This window comes from Salvelinus sp. IW2-2015, linkage group LG36, assembly GCF_002910315.2.
Source record: "Salvelinus sp. IW2-2015 linkage group LG36, ASM291031v2, whole genome shotgun sequence".
Classification (NCBI taxonomy): Eukaryota; Metazoa; Chordata; class Actinopteri; order Salmoniformes; family Salmonidae; genus Salvelinus; species Salvelinus sp. IW2-2015.
In genome coordinates this window covers 9171704-9188727 of record NC_036875.1, presented here as the reverse complement: position 1 = coordinate 9188727, position 17024 = coordinate 9171704, and the positions used below count along the sequence as shown (strand labels likewise).

At 42.6% G+C, this 17024-nt stretch overlaps 1 long non-coding RNA gene across 4 annotated transcripts in view; it reads right to left on the bottom strand.

Moving 5' to 3' along the window:
- Window positions 1–12846, bottom strand: part of LOC111959386 (uncharacterized) — a 37233-nt gene extending 24387 nt beyond the window's left edge. For 2 of the 4 annotated variants that reach the window (XR_002876668.2, XR_002876667.2), the window contains exons 1-4: window positions 12738–12846; window positions 11199–11283; window positions 10997–11057; window positions 10690–10742 (exon numbers count right to left, since the gene is read on the bottom strand). This is a non-coding gene — a long non-coding RNA (uncharacterized lncRNA). Of the gene's footprint in view, window positions 1–10689; window positions 10743–10996; window positions 11058–11198; window positions 11284–12734 lie in introns of all 4 variants that reach the window. The other 2 variants (XR_002876670.2, XR_002876669.2) reach the window with 2 other exon arrangements.
- Window positions 12847–17024: the final 4178 nt, after the last annotated feature.

Sequence of the window (17024 nt, the reverse complement as noted above, 5' to 3'; positions counted from 1 at the left end):
AACTTTGCAAATGAAAGCATTTTCATACTGCTGTGGACGGTAGTCTAATGCACGTAGTACAATGTTAGTACAAATGTTTTCCACCAAAGGCAAAATCAGTCCTTGTTTTTGGAACATTAGTCATTTCAAAGAACCTGAAATTGGGACACTGGTGATGACTCAAAGGCTAAACATTCCAAATGTAGTATTTCTGCACACGAAAAGGGACATGATATTCACAAAATGACCAATATATTCAAATACCCATTCTAGTTTGTGACCCAACTGGCTACCTACAGTGGTGTGTATTCATAGTGGCCAAGGGTGATGGAGTGATGTCAAATCCTTGTATTCAAAGTATACAAAATTAGCCAATCAGCATTGAGCTAAACTGAGCGAGGTCAACTGAGAATGGTCCTGGCGCACAAAAAAATAAAGTYTCAAGGGAAGCTAGCTTGGATTTGGCATCACTCCTTTCAAATCCCATAGAGATCATACATAATTGACAGAAAAACTTGAATTGTTACATCTCGTTGTCCTCTGGTGGATAGTTACCCAGCTAGCAAAAATTGTCCCTTTCCTAAATTAGCCATGGATGGAGAGGTATTACTTTATTCTACATACTGGCCAATGATTATCATGGTGATTCTGATCTAACCATTAATTCATACATTGTTGTGCCCCTGGCCTGAGAGGATGGAAGTTCAATATGTAGCCAGATGTAGAAGGATAATGTTAACTAAATAATGTTGCCCATGAATGGNCTGAACATATTTAGGCATGCCATAATAAAGTGGTTAACTTAATGACTCAACACATTTCAGCTTTTCATTTTTAATTTGTAAAAATGTCTAAAAACARAATTCCACTTTGACATTATGGGGTATTGTGTGTAGGCCAGTGAGAAAAAAATCTCAATTTAATCTACTATAAATTCAGGCTGTAACACAACAAAATGTCAAAAAAGTCCAGGGGTGTAAATACTTTCTGTAGGCACTGTACAGTATGTAAGCCCTTCTATGACACATTCTACTGTGCTAACGCTGATAGGAAGGTCCTGATAAAGGACTGTCTCAGGTAGCAGCTGTTTGCACGGGACTTTATTTGGTCTCACTGGAAGGGTGCAGGTGAAATCCTCATTCTGAAACCTCACCATCATCAGTGAGCCATATAAAGTGGGTTGCTTTCATAAGAAACGTTAATTTTCATTTTTCGTTGGAAAACCATTTTCCGTTGTGTGCCCTAATGTACATGACCCAGAAGTGGGAACTGTTTTTGATCTCACTAATGGATTAATTGAACATCCAGATGCGAGCCGTCCCAGAGTGTCTGGTCGTCTTGAAAGCGGGCATCTATGGTGGCTAATTTGATAGACTACAATGTCTGGCAGCCAACAGCAGCCCATACACATCCTAATTAAAATGTAAATGAAACTGTTGAAAACCTTTCAGATGTACTGAAAACATTCAAGGCCAGAAATACTATGCTTCTTCTATCCAAAATCAAGCATAAATTCAGATCAACTGTAAAATACTGTAGTGCATCAACCTAAGACGCCGTTGGTGTATCATCATCATCATCAACAACAGGAGACCACACAAGTTGCTGCTCAATTTCATTTACATTTTTAGCTTCCTCTATCCTCTGACTCTAATGCTAGATTATGAAATGCCATATGACTAATGTAGACATAATTTGAGTGACAGTTGTTGGAATGCGGATATTACTGGCAATTGAGGGTAATCATTGCAGACAAGTCCATGATTAAAACTGGGTCTCTTTTTTGATTTCTTGAGTAAGGCAGCTCCAAAATGCAGGTGTTTCAGCCTAGCTTACTGCTTTCTGTGGTGGTGGGGCAGCCAGTGGAAAATACGGAGTGTAGGGGTTGGTAATGTTCTCTAGTTCCGCCGTGATTGGCTCAGTGTTCTGTCACTCATGTGGACACTACGTCACCGCCCAATCTAACGGTAGAACTAGAAAATTCAGGCCCCTTGGGTGCTGCCATAGAGTTACATTAGACGTGCCCAACCAAGAAGGCTAAAGGTCAATGGCCACAGATAAAATGACGTCAAATCACGTTATATCTACAGTAGCTTTGATTGGACTGATCATGTCAACCTCATCCTTTCAAAATGTTAGCTAGCAGTCATCATCATGAATCAAGTCGACGATCTACTGGCAAATCCWTTTAAATCCTTGTCATATGAAGACAAATAATAAATAGAAATTATAGATAAAACGTATCGGTGCTCATCGGACATTGGACAAACATTACGCAACAAGTTGGAAATATCAAATTCAACAATGAGTGGTTTGGAAGGAATCAGTGGCTAACTGCAAGCATTGCAAGGCAATCACTAGCCTACTATTCAGTGGAGTGGGTGTGTGGTCCCAAGTCTGGGTTTAAGGGTCTCTTTTCCAAGCTTAAAAGGACAAACATTAAACATTGGCCATGCTGTCAATCCAGCAGGACTTCTGCTGCGCTCAAAACAACTTGAAACTCGTAACTGGGAAATCTGACATCAGTGAGTACAAGACAACTGGTAACTCAGGAAAAAAACGAGCTCCGACTGGGAAAATACTTTTGAACAGTCATCCAACTCAGAATTGTAAGTCAGGAACTCGGGCCTCTTTCTAGAGCTCATACCTGAAGATCACTGACGTCATCATGATTGGACCTTGTTTTTTTCCAGAGTTCCCAGTTGTCTTGAATGCACCATAAATCCAGAGAATGCCAGACTTTGATGACAGGGATATATGTATACTGTAGCTAAGAAAGTAATACTAAGTGTATGTTGTGTAGTAGCCCAAGTGCCTCACCCTAATAATTTGGTCCCTTTTCCCKTCTTAATTTCGCCTAATGTTCTCACTTGGTGGTTCACATGTAGCCTATAACCTGTTTTAGAGAAATGTCATCATTMAATATTTTAAGAGCTTTTACTGTCTTRTTATATGCCCCCTTCATTTATCCTACGGTTCTGACTTGGTATTACAGGGAGAAAACTGTAAGAACGGCCAATGTTCTGAATTCTGTCGATGTACATTTCAAAAGTGCTGAACAAATAGTTATATTGACTACGTCCTAGCTCGCTCGTTAATGTTTTAAATCAAAATTACGGATTGCCTCTTATCCGCTCATCGTCCCCTTATGCCATAGTTTGTAAATCTCAATTGTCAGTAGAAACCACATTTGTTTAAGCAAGTCAGCCATATCAGCTATGTTTTTTTTAAAGGCAGTAAATGAAGTTGAATGAACTATTTTGCTGCCAGACAAGGCTCCGCTGATAGCCAGGTGTAGCAGTGGTAAGGTGTTGGGACTGCTGGTGGGCACCATTTGTCACCAGTATAGTGCAATTAATGTATTCTTTAGTGCTCTGGCTTTGCTGGCATGCATATATTTTTTTAATTGTTTGCTGTAAATACTAAATCCTAATTCTCCATTAGCCAGTGTGCTTCAATAAGAAACAGTGCTGTCACTACGAGTGTTGCACGGTATACCGAAACTTCTGTACTTTTTCCTTTACTAAAACATGAAAAACAGTCCGGTAATAGAATTGTTGTTACTTTCCGTACTTCTGTCAAATGTGCCTCATGGAAGTCTGTTTATCAGTGCAGCCGATGTCCCCTTACAGCGCGAGTGCACCGTGCCTGCTCCACTTATCCTGCACCGGGAGTCTGGGCTGTATCATGTTAGCTCCCCACTCATGCCTCCCAGAAGTTAACACACTTGAATAATGCYACATGGCATGTAGAAATGTTGAAACTGTTATTTACTGTTCACAGAACAATGTCCATACAGGCAAGAACACTTTACAATGCAAGATGATACTGGTAGCTTCCAGCTTTGTAGGTACACTTTGATCAGTCCCAAATGGAAGGGAAACTGATAGTTTGTCATCTGCAGCCCCATGAAATCAACCAAAACAAGCTCAATAACACAATGCATGCATACACTCCTATTGAATATGCATTGACCAGTATATTGTGAACTGGCCTAGGCTACATCTTGATTTACCCAGTTTATCAAGAGATTTACCATTCAAATAAATGACTACTATCAGGAATCAAGGTAAGACCCAGATGCAGTCTCATCGAATTGACAATGGTTTAATATTCCAACAGGGGCAGGCAATAGACAGGTCAAGGCAGGCAGGGGMCAGTAAACRAGAGGTGGGGCAACGGTACCGGAAAGCAGGCATGCTCAGGGTCAGGGTAGGCAGAGGAGACAAAGGGCTGTGAGACATAGGTTTGACTCTGGACACATGAAAGGTGGTATATGAAGGGTACGGMGCAACAGAAGACGAACAGCAGAGGGGCTAATAATCTTGGAGATGGGAAATGGGCCGATAAACCGGGGGGGAGAGTTTGCGGGATTCCACCCGGAGTGGCAGATCCCAGATGGATAGCCATACCTTCTGCCCGAAACYATGCCGGGGTCCGATGGCGATCCGCTTGTCGTCGATACCTGGAGGTGGTCTTGAGGAGGGCCGACAGGGCTCTCCTGCAGGTACAACGACAGKGGCGGACAAACATCTGGGCAGAAGGTATGCCGACCTCTTCCTCCTGCTCGGGGAAGAGCAGGGGCTGATACCCCAGGGAACACTCAAACYGAGWGCAGGGAAGGGTGTTGCGGGCGTACTCGACCCACACCAGCTGCTGGCTCCAGGAAGTGGGGTTGGCGGAGACCAGGCAGCGCAGAGTAGTCTCAAGATTCTGGTTGGCTCGCTCCGACTGGCCATTGGACTGGGGGTGGAACCCAGAGATTAGGCTGGCCGACGACCCAATGAGGGCGCAGAATGCCTTTCAGAACCGAGACGAGAACTGCGCTCCCCGATCGGAGATCATGTCCACGGGCAGTCCATGGAACCAGAAGACATGCTGCACCATGAGCTGGGCCATCTCCCAGCTCAAGGGGGTAGTTTGGGTAGAGGAATGAAGTGAGCGACCTTGGAAAACCGGTCGAGTACAGTCAGGATGGCAGTGTTGCCTTCAGACGGGGGGAGATCCGTGATGGAATTCAGGCGGAGACAAATGTGGTGACATCCGGAACCATCGTAGGCCACCAAAAGCGTTGTCGCACGAAGGCCAAGGGTCCGATGGGAGCCCGGGTGGCAGGCAAGCCTGGAGGAATGGGCCCACTCCAGGACTGCAGAGCAGACAACATCAGTCAGGACAGGCAAGGGTCAAAACCAGGAGGGCGAGAAAAAGAGAGACTGGGAATAGCAGGAGCTGATAACAAAAACYCTGGTTGACTTGACAAACAAGACGAACTGGCAACGGACAAACAGTGAACACAGGTATAKATACACAGGTGATAATGGGGAAGATGGGCGACACCTAGAGGGGGGTGGAGACAATCACAAGGACAGGTGAAACAGATCAGGATGTGACAGACTGCCATTATGTTATGCAGTTAGATTGTTTTTTCCGAAGTCAAACTGATTGTATGATTGATTCACTAATGCATACATGTCTCTGAAAATGTTTCCAGTAGAAAAAGTCTAATGTAATGATATTGAACTCAAAAGATGCCCAACGATTGAACAGAGCAGTAGCTGAATTTGGGTCTGGATCAGTGCCATTCTGTGACTTGGACTAATATGTCTTCTTGTCAAATACTGTATAGAAAAGGATATTTACCATCTACTATTCTTTCTAACCAGGACTAAAGAAATAAAAAATAAAAAAATAGTTTTGAAAAGTGAATCTTGTATTTCTTGCAATTGGATTAAATGGTAGTTAAAATGACTAAATGGTGAGCCTATCATCTGATGTAAGATAGGGGGCATTACAAGTTATCAGTTTAGWGTTTTGTACTTAAGAGTTAAAAAAATATACAACTTAGATCTGAAAAATGTGGCAGGGTGATTGAAAAAACACGTTTAGAAATTGTGTCAATATAGCCCAGTGGCTCTGTCGTGTTTGATCAGGCCAACAGGTAGGCTCGTCATTGTTTTCAGTGTTAGACCGGGATGTGGGCACACCATAAAAAAACGGACAGGCCAATAAATCAAGCCCTCACTCAGGGGAGATAGTTGTGATTGGACCGGGGCAAAATGCTTCCATAACACTTGCTTTCACCATCCAACCACTGAATTTATGATTTTTCCCAGTTGTCTATCGCTAAGACATCCACACTTTCCCCCATGGAAATATGCAGAGAACAAACTTGAAGCCCAAATGTATAAACAATAGTGATAAAGATGTTTGGTGTAAAACATACTTTAGAGGACTCCTGAGATTCTCAGGAGGCCCCCAGGCAGTAGGCTATATTACCCCTTACTGGTGAGTAATTAAGTAAGGTAAGTCAAATCAAACTTTATTTGTCACATGCGCCGAATACAACAAGTGTAGACCACAGTGTGAAATGCTTACTTACAAGCCCTTAACCAACAGTGCAGTTCAAGAAGAGTTAAGAAAATAATTACCAAATAAACTAAAGTAAAAATWAAAAATTGTAAAAAGTAARACAATACGTAACAATAATGAGGCTATATACAGGGGTTACCGGTTCCGAGTCAGTGTGCGGGTGTACAGGTTAGTTGAGGTAATTTGCACCTGTAGGTAGGGGTGAAGTGACTATGCATAGATAATAAACAGTGAGTAGCAGCAGTGTACAACGCAAATGGAAGSGGGGTGTCAATGTAAATAGTCCGGTGGCCATTTGATTAATTGTTCAGCAGTCTTATGGCTTGGGGGTAGAAGCTGTTAAGGAGCATTTTGGTCCTAGACTTGGCACTCTGGTACCACTTGCCGTGCGGTAGCAGAGAAAACAGTCTATGACTTGGGTGACTGGAGTCTGACAATTTTATGGGCTTTCCTCTGACACTGCCTATTATATAGMTCCTGGATGGCAGGAAGCTTGGCCCCAGTGATGTACTGGGCTGTACGCCTGTAGCGCCTTACGGTCAGATGCCGGGCAGTTGCCATACCAGGCGGTGATGCAACCAGTCAGGATGCTCTCGATGGTGCAGCTGTAAAACCTTTTGAGGATCTGGGGATCTTTTCCTGTAGTCCACAATCAGCTCCTTTGTCTTGCTCACATTGAGGGAGAGGTTGTTGTTTTGGCACCACACTGCCAGTTCTCTGACCTCCCTATAGGCTGTCTTATCGTTGTCTGTGATCTGGCCTACCACTGTTGTGTCGTCAGCAAACTTAATGATGGAGTTAGAGTCGTGTTTGGCCACGCAGTCGTAGGTGAACAGGGAGTACAGGAGGGGACTAAGTACACACCCCTGAGGGGCCCCAGTGTTGAGGATCAGCGTGACAGACGTGTTGTTGCCTACCCTTCCCACACAGCGTTCTCACATAGGTGTTCCTTTTGTCCAGMTGGGAAAGGGCAGTGTGGAGTGCGATTGAGATTGCGTCATCTGTYGATCTGTTGGGGCAGTATGCAAATTGGAGTGGGTCTAGGGTTTTRGGGAGGATGCTGTTGATGTGAGCCATGACCAGCCTTTCAAAGCACTMCATGGCTACCAACATGAGTGCTACGGGGCGGTAATCATTTAGGCAGGTTACCTTCGCTTCCTTGGGCACAGGGACTATGGTGGTCTGCCTGAAACATGTAGGTATTACAGACTCGGTCAGGGAGAGGTTGAAAATGTCAGTGAAGACACTTGCCAGTTGGTCCGTGCATGCTTTGAGTACACATCCTGGTAATCTGTCTGGCCCTGCAGCTTTGTGAATGTTGACCTGTTTAAAGGTCTTGCTCACATCAGCTACCGAGAGCATTACCACACAGTCATCCAGAACAGCTCTCCGTGACCCTATTTTTTTTATTTAACTAGGCAAGTCAGTTAAGAACAAATTCTTATTTACAATGACGGCCTAGGAACAGGGGCAGAACAACAGATTTTTACCMTGTCAGCTTGGGGATTCGGTGTAGCAACCTTTCGGTTACTGGCCCAACGCTCTAACCACTAGGCTACCTGCCACTCCATACAAGAAGATTTCTCTGAATGTAGCCTGCCTGAGTCAAACCCTTTCATATGCCATAGAGAAATTGACATATCTTTGTGTGCTGTGTGTGCACTCGATCTAAATCACTCACACCTCTCCATGACTCCACCCTGCCAGGGGGATACCGACAAAAGCACACAAACACATTGAACCTGATGGACACACGCAGCTCGTCTGTGCTCAGTGACCTTGGTGGGCACACGGAAGAGGAAGGGAGGGGACACACAGCTGACAGACTGACAGCTGGGTGAAACTATTGCCACAGTGTCTCATCCAGCATACACATGTCACATACTACTTCTCATTACGGCCTGGGCAGAATAATACATCACTAACATAGAATGACTGCATAAGGAGTGAGTGGATCGAAATGTGTACGTATAAGTGAGATATTCTATAACCCTTTATTCCAAAACAATCTAGGCTACTCATATTAAAACATGTCAGACATACCACTTCCACACATTCCTATCACAATGTACGATGGTGCGCTCTCCATGGTTCTATTGACTGTTTTCGGCAGCAGCTCTCGATATGTCTACTGTCTGAGTAACTGTAGCTAGTGTCTCTCCACTTCTAAACATCTGCAGGACAACAAGGTATCAATTCACATACTGGGAAAGTCTGACAAGAGGATGGGAAAAAACAGTGGCAGCAACATGCTCTGGTCTATGTCGCTTCTCATCACGACCAATGAGAGCACACCTAGGTATCAATTCAAAATAAAAAGGGAGCTGGTCGGGACTACAGGATGTTAAGCACATGGCTGCCACCTGCAGGAAGGTCTGTAAATTATACGGCGAACTGACACATTTTATTGTCAGTTATAAAAGGGTGTCATCATAGGACGTGAACAGTGTGTGAACTCATAGGGGCAAATGATACTCTAGATAGAGAGGCCTTTGTGTAAATGAGGTGTGTACAGTTTAACTATGATCAAAACCTTCAGAGTAAATTCTGTTTGAAGTGAATGAAATACACAAATACTTCCTTGAGAGTGAATGAGGGGTGATACATCAAAACAACAAAAGTCCATCAGTATTTCCTCCATATCAGACCCATAACTTTGCAAATGAAAGCATTTTCATACTGCTGTGGACGGTAGTCTAATGCACGTAGTACAATGTTAGTACAAATGTTTTCCACCAAAGGCAAAATCAGTCCTTGTTTTTGGAACATTAGTCATTTCAAAGAACCTGAAATTGGGACACTGGTGATGACTCAAAGGCTAAACATTCCAAATGTAGTATTTCTGCACACGAAAAGGGACATGATATTCACAAAATGACCAATATATTCAAATACCCATTCTAGTTTGTGACCCAACTGGCTACCTACAGTGGTGTGTATTCATAGTGGCCAAGGGTGATGGAGTGATGTCAAATCCTTGTATTCAAAGTATACAAAATTAGCCAATCAGCATTGAGCTAAACTGAGCGAGGTCAACTGAGAATGGTCCTGGCGCACAAAAAAATAAAGTYTCAAGGGAAGCTAGCTTGGATTTGGCATCACTCCTTTCAAATCCCATAGAGATCATACATAATTGACAGAAAAACTTGAATTGTTACATCTCGTTGTCCTCTGGTGGATAGTTACCCAGCTAGCAAAAATTGTCCCTTTCCTAAATTAGCCATGGATGGAGAGGTATTACTTTATTCTACATACTGGCCAATGATTATCATGGTGATTCTGATCTAACCATTAATTCATACATTGTTGTGCCCCTGGCCTGAGAGGATGGAAGTTCAATATGTAGCCAGATGTAGAAGGATAATGTTAACTAAATAATGTTGCCCATGAATGGAAGTTAGGCTAGCGAGCAAGCATTTTAGCCAGGTATTCTAGGACAACAAAAAATACAAGCATGTACTGTATGACAGAGTGATCGTTTCGTCAACATGAAAGAGAGGAGGATGGCATTGGTGTAGGGTGAGTCAACATGTTTTTGTACTTGCACGAATGCGCGCACACACACATACACACAGAAATCAGAACCATTGACAGCCACATCATATTTAGTTTACATTGATTAGACTAAATTGTTTTTGGTATCTTTTAGTTGTCACTGTATTAGACTAAGCAGAGGTGATTTGATGATGTTGAAATGGTGCTGGAATAGTGGAGGCAGCTCCTGTTTCCTTTTCGACTTGTGGTAACTCTGTGGTTCTAAATCAATAGTAGTTTAGTGGTCCGAAAATGTCGGAAACATTAACTTGCTTGACCATGCTGTAGGTCATGTAAAAGAAAGGCGTGGTTGAATGTATTCTGCCACTGTCTTCTTATTGTCTCAGCCTTTATGCCTATATATCACGGTTGCAAGGCATATGATCTAACAGGTGATAATTGCATTGTTTGCTCTATAACAACACATAGGTTGTAATATGGCTTTTGGTGTGTGTGGGGGGGGGGCTTCCCCAGTGATTTTACCCAKACACCGCTACTGGCTACTTATCTGCCATCTTGTTGGGTTTTGGCAAACCATGTTTGTGTTTAGAGGCCCTTCCCTCCTACCTGTTTTTATTTCCCTCTAACATTTTTTCCTTCAAGGGAGATTACTGAGACAAGCTACAGTGACAGCATGACCGCCAGGACCACAATCCATCTCTGCTCCTCTGATCCAAGGAAATCATGCTAATCATGCCCTCTCATGTCGCCATCTGGTGGTCAAAATATGCACSGCAGCAATAACTTGCAAAGTCATCTATCTGTATGCTCGGAGGTCTTTCCAAAAAAATATATTTTTATACTCACCCCTCCCATTGTTATCCCATAAATAAGGGCCACATATGGTTTCTGATATGTTCCTTAAAATATGAAATCAAATGTAAGTCAAAGCAAGTGTGGTAGAAAAAGTKACTGATAGCCAAAGGAGGGAAACAGGTGCTCCTAAGATACAAAAAAATAACTGGTCTCATCAGAGAAAATGGATGTACAGTACGGTCTGTCCTTGTAGGTTCATAATGAAAACCAAACATTATGTAATACACAGGCATACTTTTGTTGTAAAACTCTCCCCTCTCTTACATAATCATGGATGAAGAGTAATTGGGACACGTACCAATAGTATTGTTCAGGATGTATTCTTCAGAAGTCTCCTACCTTCCCTGCTTCAGTCACAGCTAGGAGGAAATGACATCACAAAATGCGCACAGTAAAGCACAGAGATGATAAGATGCCCGTTTGAAAATGTAGATGACAACATTCAGTACAAATCAAGATCATGTGTGTGTGTTCGTGGATCTCAACAGTCTGTTGTTTACCTCTGATGTCTCCACCAGCACAGAAGGCTTTCCCACCGGCTCCTTTGATAATCACAATATCAGTCTCCTTGTCCGTCTCCCATTTCTACGATGAAACATGCAATAGATTCAAAACAGTTTAGTACATTATGTGGATCAGTGTAAGTCAATGCTGACTGCCATCTTAGGTTTACACATGATACACGACAAGCTACTACATTTGCCCATTGGAATGCCAATGTAAAATGCCAATGTACCTCTCATTGCATTCAAGCTATAGAATAGTTGTTGAATATTGCACAATATATTTGTGTWTAAACAAGTACTTCCACGTTCTACGGCCATTAAAACAAGTTTTTCAACATTTAAGATTTTGAATGAAACCTTAACTCGCCCAATTCCCTACTGTGAATAGAGGCTCTAACAGTAAGCGGTTTAGCTAAAATGTTGCCACATTTAATTAACTACTCCTACAGTTCGCTGCTGTTGTTTGCAGTAGGGGAACTGATATGGTTTCCTGTCCTTGACCCATGGCCCTAGTGACAGGTGGCCTAGATAGTGAGAGAGTCGGATCAAGTTCAGGGCTTTGGATCGATTCAAGGTGATCACCCGAGCATTCCCCACTTTCTCCACCAGCACCTCGGCCTGACTTGACATCTTCCCCCAAACACACACAGAGGCAATGTAAACACAAGCTGAAACATTTTAGGTACAGCAATGCAGGTGTTAAGTAGTAGTAGCAGAACGAGCTTCATTGGTTTCATTTGTTAGCTCCTAAACCCAAGGATGAGGATTTCTATCACTCTCCTACACCACATTTCTACGATGTGGTGCTGTTAATGTAGCTAATGCTTTTAAKGTGCATGTCTGCCTCTCCCCCCCTTAATTTCTGTGGAGGGAGTATTACAACATGTGAGCCTGCATACTGTAGCTAGCTAACTGTCTCAAAGCTCAATTGKTCACAGATCAATCAATTGCAAGTGCTTACCACTTGTCCTTAGACCTTAAAGAGAACACAAGACAGATGTACATTTATTTACAGAGATTAAATGTGGCAATGAACTGTGGACAGTGTAAACTTGGACATATTGACCTATTTTACATTGGCTCACAAATGTAAGAGGTGAGGTAGATAAGACTTGACTAACTAAAAATGCTGTTTAATTCTGCCTTGCATTGCAGTATGGAAAAGAAAGTCCACAAATTATCGTTCATTGGCTAGGTTATTGTTAGTCACTTTGGAGAAACATATAATTTGCAGTTGGAAGACTAAGTGGCTTGACTAATGCAATGTCAAGATATCGGGCGTGTTTGAAGGGTAAGGCAAAAGCGACTGACTGTAAACGAAAGTCGAAGAGTGAAGTCGGGGGACTTGCATCTGTGACAGCCGAAAGTCAGACACTAATGTAGTTTTCCAACAGCAAGGATCAGATCAACATAGCAGCGTTGCCATTGTTAATATAAGGTTTTCTTTATAATGTCGAAAAAACTTCTCCAACAGCAATATCACACACACATTCACGAACCAAAATCATGGGCGTTAATCAATATGCTTACTACCGTGCTTCAAGTGCATTCCCCCGAGGACGTTCTCTTGAGTATGTTCTTGTGAGGACGAGTGTGGAGAAGGCATGAAATATTACATTTGAGAAGCACTTGCACTCCCCCTACTGTCCACGATGCATATGCCCATTCAACGAACCTTCTTCCAGCCAGGACAATGGCAACAATAATGACGAAACAAGATCAACACAAAGCAAACATTTTACTTCATAATAATCAGCTAGATATACAGCTCTGGAAAAAATGAAGAGACCACTGCAAAATTATCAGTTTCTCTGGTTTTACTATTTATAGGTATGTGTTTGGGTAAAAWTAACATTTTGGTTTTATTCTATAAACTACTGACAACATTTCTCCCAAATAAAAATATTGTCATTTAGAGCAGTTATTTGCAGAAAATGACAACTGGTCAAATAACAAAAAAGATGCAGTGTTGTCAGACCTCGAATATTGCAAAGAAAATAAGTTKATATTCATTTTTAAACAARACAATACTAATGTTTTAACTTAGGAAGAGTTCAGAAATCAATATTTGGTGGAATAACCCTGATTTTCAATCACAGCTTTCATGAGTCMTGGCATGCTCTCCACCAGTCTTTCACATTGATGTTGGGTGACTTTATGRCACTCCTGGTGCAATTCAAGTAGTTCAGCTTTGTTTGATGGCTTGTGACCATCCATCTTCCTCTTGATCACATTCCAGAGGTTTTCAATGGGGTTCAGGTCTGGAGATTGGGCTGGCCATGATAGGGTCTTGATCTGGTGGACCTCCATCCACACCTTGATTGTCCTGCTGGAAAAACCAATCCTCAGAGTTGGGGAACATTTTCAGAGCAGAAGGAAGCAAGTTCTTCCAGGACAACCTCGTACGTGGCTTGATTTTTGCGTCCTTCACAAAGACAAATCTGCCCGATTCCAGACTTGCTGAAGCACCCCCAGATCATCACCGATCTTCCACCAAATTTRACAGTGGGTGCGAGACCTGGAGAGGCCTACAAAGCCAGTGTCTTGCACCCACTGTGAAATTTGGTGGAGGATCGGTGGTGATCGGTTCAGAAAATAACTTGTAAAATTCTGCGGTATTCCATCAATACCTGGGGATTTACTGTTCATTAGATGTTTGATAGACCCGATAATCTCTTCAATTATGATGGGTTCATCACACTGTTTAAATTCTAGATCACTGATAGAGTGAACATTATTCAGTGAGTCAAAAAACATCTGTGGATTCCTGAGCGTACGTAGAGCCAAACAATTTCCTGTAAAAATTGCTACAGTAGTTAGCGATACATTTTCYGTCATCTGTAATAACACCATCAATGTTTAAATTATTGATAGTGTTATTTGTAGAGTGACATTTCTCAAGTCTAAAGAAATAGGATGAATTCTGTTTTACCTACTCAAGCCATTTTTTCTAGATCTAAAAAGGCTCCATTCTGCTTTAATCTATATATTTTATCCAGTTTATTTTGTAACTCAATCAGTTCCATGTCCTCTTCCCAGAGAGGCTGGCTGGCGAACTCCGAGTAAGGGAAGTTATCTTAATGATCACCTTTTCTCCTCAGCTCTTCTGGTCTTAGCAAGATTACTACCATATTTTCTAAGGAATTTGGCCAATTCAAAGAGCTCCCAGTTTTTTGCAATACAATTTTTCTTCACAAGCTCTTTCCCAAAAGTGTGAGAGCAGACCTTTAACCTCAAACTTAACTATATCATTATTTAATAATGAGCTATAGCGAGGTGTAAATTATTGTATATGATATCAATGTAAATGGCCCCATGGTCTGTGAGGGGAGTAGTACAGATATTTGTAGTAACACACTCACTATCAATACATTTCGATATAAGTCAAAATCTATTCTGGACTGTCTGTATGTCACGACTTCTTCGAAATCGGCCGCCTCACCGCTTTCTAGCCATCGCCGCTCCATTTTTGATCATATCATTGCGTCGAGATACATTAAGTCATATGAAAATGACATATCAGAGTACAAAAAACAAAATCTATATTTTTTACACACACACCACACACACACACACACACACACAGCACACACACACCACAACACACACACACACCACACACAACACACACACACACACACACAACACAAACACACACACACACACACACACACACACACACACACCTAAGACCTTTCTCAATTGGAAATAAGTATGAATAGAATCAATAGAAAAATAACAGTGTAAAGTAAGTCAAAAACAGACCTGTATGCCCCTTTAAAACCTCTATCTTGGTTACTGTATGCATACAAAATAAATAAATCCAACTTTGTCTTCTTCGTGAGTTTGTAAACAAAATAGGCCTTCTCCTGGCCTTTGTTATGCAAGAAAAAACTAAGAAATGATTGAGGTACCTGAGTAGTCCGAAAAATAGTCACCCGAGGCTTGTTAGTTAGTCAGTCCAAGGAAAATGAGAATAGGGAGGAATATGGATTTCCGAACCGTTGATGAAGCCTCATCCTCCGATGAAGTATGCAGCCTTCCCCTCATTTTGTACTTTCTTGATCGTTGGCCACAACTCGTTCCTCCTTTCTATGTCCCCCGGGCTGAGATGCTTGGCGAAACGCAGACCATGGCTCTGAAGGAACGTGTTCTTCCTAGCAGCTTTCCAGATAGCATCTCTGTAGAATCTGGCAGTGAAGAGGATGATGATACCCCTTGGTCTTGAATCATTTTGCTGTTTCTTCTTCCCGAGGTGATGCACAACATCGACGGTATCACCAACTTTGTTCTACACTGCAGGCATAACTTCTTGGCAGATGCGGATAGCCTTGTGCTGCACATCCTCCACCTCGGGCACGCCGTAGAGTCTCAGGATCCATCTACTTCTACTGTATTGTTCCAGATCAGTGAGACGTCTATGGTTCCCTCTAGTGGTGCGGGGGCTGTGCTTTGGCAAAGTGGGTGGGGTTATATCCTTCCTGTTTGGCCCTGTCTGGGGGTATCATCGGATGGGGCCACAGTGTCTCCTGACCCCTCCTGTCTCAGCCCCCAGTATTTATGCTGCAGTAGTTAATGTGTCGGGGGGCTGGGGTCAGTTGGTTATATCTGGAGTACTTCTCCTGTCTTATCCGGTGTCCTGTGTGAATTTAAGTATGCTCTCTCTAATTCTCTCCTTCTCTCTTTCTTTCTCTCTCTCGGAGGACCTGAGCCCAAGGACCATGCGTCAGGACTACCGGGCATGATGACTCCTTGCTGTCCCCAGTCCACCTGGCCTTGCTGCTGGTCCAGTTTCAACTGTTCTGCCTGCGGCTATGGYACCCTGACCTGTCCACCGGACGTGCTACCTGTCCCAGACCTGCTGTTTTCAACTCTCTAGAGAACCGCAGGAGGCGGTAGAGATACTCTTAATGATCGGCTATGAAAAGCGACTGACATTTACTCCTGATTATTATTTGCCATGCTGGTCATTTATGAACATTTGAACATCTTGGCCATGTTCTGTTATAATCTCCACCCGGCACAGCCAGAAGAGGACTGGCCACCCCTCATAGCCTGGTTCCTCTCTAGGTTTCTTCCTAGGTTTTGGCCTTTCTAGGGAGTTTTTCCTAGCCACCGTGCTTCTACACCTGCATTGCTTGCTGTTTGGGGTTTTAGGCTGTGTTTCTGTACAGCACTTCGAGATATTAGCTGATGTACGAAGGGCTATATAAAATAAACTTGATTTGATTTTGATTTGATTTAGACATTGTTATTCTGTTCCACTTTTCACACTCTTTAACTTTAGCCACTCTCATTTTCACATCTTTGATTTTACCACATGCAAACGCCAGTCTTTTTTAAGCATTTGATTGCCATGGTGTTTGCACCTACTATTTTCCTCAATGGCGTCAGACCTAGAGTTGATGAGTAAGGATAGGGTAGCCATGATGTCAGAGTCCATTTTGGTTTTTTTTGGAGGGTGGAGGTTTGCACGGAATAACCGGTAAAGGGGGAACTCTTTAACAGCCGTCGAAAGCGTGGGATTATCCATAGGGCAAGCGTAGTTATGCCAGTTGTCTATAAGCATATAAGCGTTCCTCTCTTGTTGATTAGCAATAGAACGGCTAGCTTCTTCCTTTCTCTCTTGTTACGATTTTGCATGGCAATGCCAAAATAAATTATCCACTTATCATTCCAGTCACAGGGAAGTTCTAATATCTTGAGCAAATAAAAAAATAATGGAATGACTGGAAACTCGTTTTTAAACAATCTTTCTGAAGTTTGGTACACTGCTCGGTAAAAAGCATATCAAAATCTGATAATACCAGTAGCCTTCGG